Source organism: Leuciscus leuciscus (assembly GCF_965113295.1).
Source record: "Leuciscus leuciscus genome assembly, chromosome: 18".
Taxonomy (NCBI): Eukaryota; Metazoa; Chordata; class Actinopteri; order Cypriniformes; family Leuciscidae; genus Leuciscus; species Leuciscus leuciscus.
In genome coordinates, this window is record NC_138742.1 from 971896 (window position 1) to 974912 (window position 3017).

Below are 3017 nucleotides of genomic sequence, written 5' to 3' on the forward strand. Positions count from 1 at the left end.
GTCATCGCCATAGCAACCTGTGACTGACAGCTCGAGATCAGAACTGACTCTGTGTTCCTGGTTTTATTGTGAGCGATTCATCAAAGCACGTTTTTCATACAAAAATGAAGTGTAGGCCTATTTGTGAACTTGAAACTAAATATAATAACTTGTAATGCTGTTAGCTCAAAATCTTGTAAGACATTTAATGCTGGTTAATGTAAAGTAATAAAGGTTACGGAGATAAGATTGTATTACAAGATAAAAAATAAGTTCTAACCCAAAATCAACACAAACCTTTAACTATTCGCTTCTGAAACCCGATCTTTCTCCACTGATGACCATTCAAAATGTATATAAATATGTATTGTATTATTATTTGTACATTTGTCATTTGTTGCATTTTCATCTTAACTGCGTACAAAACGTGCGGAACAATGTACATGAATTGAATATAACAAAAGACAATATTTAAAAAGAAAAAAAATATACAATACTCAAACTATATCTAGTTTTAAAACTCGCTTAAATAACTCATCTATTATCTCAGTTCTGTTGTTCTTCACTGAGTTCTGTTGTTCTCCACTGAGTTCTGTTGTTCTTCACTGAGTTCTGTTGTTCTCCACTGAGTTCTGTTGTTCTTCACTGAGTTCTGTTGTTCTTCACTGAGTTCTGTTGTTCTCCAGAGTTCTGTTGTTCTTCACTGAGTTCTGTTGTTCTTCACTGAGTTCTGTTGTTCTTCACTGAGTTCTGTTGTTCTTCACTGAGTTCTGTTGTTCTCCACTGAGTTCTGTTGTTCTTCACTGAGTTCTGTTGTTCTTCACTGAGTTCTGTTGTTCTTCACTGAGTTCTGTTGTTCTCCAGAGTTCTGTTGTTCTTCACTGAGTTCTGTTGTTCTCCAGAGTTCTGTTGTTCTTCACTGAGTTCTGTTGTTCTTCACTGAGTTCTGTTGTTCTCCAGAGTTCTGTTGTTCTCCACTGAGTTCTGTTGTTCTTCACTGAGTTCTGTTGTTCTCCAGAGTTCTGTTGTTCTTCACTGAGTTCTGTTGTTCTCCAGAGTTCTGTTGTTCTTCACTGAGTTCTGTTGTTCTTCACTGAGTTCTGTTGTTCTTCACTGAGTTCTGTTGTTCTCCACTGAGTTCTGTTGTTCTTCACTGAGTTCTGTTGTTCTTCACTGAGTTCTGTTGTTCTCCACTGAGTTCTGTTGTTCTCCACTGAGTTCTGTTGTTCTTCACTGAGTTCTGTTGTTCTTCACTGAGTTCTGTTGTTCTTCACTGAGTTCTGTTGTTCTCCAGAGTTCTGTTGTTCTTCACTGAATTCTGTTGTTCTTCACTGAGTTCTGTTGTTCTTCACTGAGTTCTGTTGTTCTTCACTGAGTTCTGTTGTTCTCCAGAGTTCTGTTGTTCTTCACTGAGTTCTGTTGTTCTCCACTGAGTTCTGTTGTTCTTCACTGAGTTCTGTTGTTCTTCACTGAGTTCTGTTGTTCTTCACTGAGTTCTGTTGTTCTTCACTGAGTTCTGTTGTTCTTCACTGAGTTCTGTTGTTCTCCAGAGTTCTGTTGTTCTTCACTGAGTTCTGTTGTTCTTCACTGAGTTCTGTTGTTCTTCACTGAGTTCTGTTGTTCTTCACTGAGTTCTGTTGTTCTTCACTGAGTTCTGTTGTTCTCCACTGAGTTCTGTTGTTCTTCACTGAGTTCTGTTGTTCTTCACTGAGTTCTGTTGTTCTTCACTGAGTTCTGTTGTTCTTCACTGAGTTCTGTTGTTCTCCAGAGTTCTGTTGTTCTTCACTGAGTTCTGTTGTTCTTCACTGAGTTCAGTTGTTCTTCACTGAGTTCAGTTGTTCTTCACTGAGTTCTGTTGTTCTTCACTGAGTTCTGTTGTTCTTCACTGAGTTCTGTTGTCCTTCACTGAGTTCTGTAGTTCTTCACTGAGTTCTGTTGTTCTTCACTGAGTTCTGTTGTTCTCCACTGAGTTCTGTAGTTCTCCACTGAGTTCTGTTGTTCTTCACTGAGTTCTGTTGTTCTCCACTGAGTTCTGTTGTTCTTCACTGAGTTCTGTTGTTCTTCACTGAGTTCTGTTGTTCTTCACTGAGTTCTGTTGTTCTTCACTGAGTTCTGTTGTTCTTCACTGAGTTCTGTTGTTCTTCACTGAGTTCTGTTGTTCTTCACTGAGTTCAGTTGTTCTTCACTGAGTTCTGTAGTTCTCCACTGAGTTCTGTAGTTCTTCACTGAGTTCTGTTGTTCTCCACTGAGTTCTGTAGTTCTTCACTGAGTTCTGTTGTTCTCCAGAGTTCTGTTGTTCTTCACTGAGTTCTGTTGTTCTTCACTGAGTTCTGTTGTTCTCCACTGAGTTCTGTTGTTCTTCACTGAGTTCTGTAGTTCTCCACTGAGTTCTGTTGTTCTTCACTGAGTTCTGTTGTTCTCCACTGAGTTCTGTAGTTCTTCACTGAGTTCTGTTGTTCTCCAGAGTTCTGTTGTTCTTCACTGAGTTCTGTTGTTCTTGAGTTCTGTTGTTCTTCACTGAGTTCTGTTGTTCTCCACTGAGTTCTGTTGTTCTTCACTGAGTTCTGTTGTTCTTCACTGAGTTCTGTTGTTCTTCACTGAGTTCTGTTGTTCTCCACTGAGTTCTGTTGTTCTTCACTGAGTTCTGTTGTTCTTCACTGAGTTCTGTTGTTCTTCACTGAGTTCTGTTGTTCTTCACTGAGTTCTGTTGTTCTTCACTGAGTTCAGTTGTTCTTCACTGGGTTCTGTTGTTCTTCACTGAGTTCTGTTGTTCTCCACTGAGTTATTTTGTTCTTCACTGAGTTCTGTTGTTCTTCACTGAGTTCTGTTGTTCTCCACTGAGTTCTGTTGTTCTTCACTGAGTTCTGTTGTTCTTCACTGAGTTCTGTTGTTCTTCACTGAGTTCTGTTGTTCTTCACTGAGTTCTGTTGTTCTCCACTGAGTTCTGTTGTTCTTCACTGAGTTCTGTTGTTCTTCACTGAGTTCTGTTGTTCTCCACTGAGTTCTGTTGTTCTTCACTGAGTTCTGTTGTTCTCCAC

General features: G+C 39.4%; 1 protein-coding gene across 1 annotated transcript in view; it reads left to right on the top strand.

Moving 5' to 3' along the window:
* LOC309480256 (uncharacterized protein) overlaps positions 1-3017 on the top strand; it is a gene marked incomplete at its 5' end in the record, with an annotated part of 17431 nt that overhangs the window by 4725 nt on the left and 9689 nt on the right.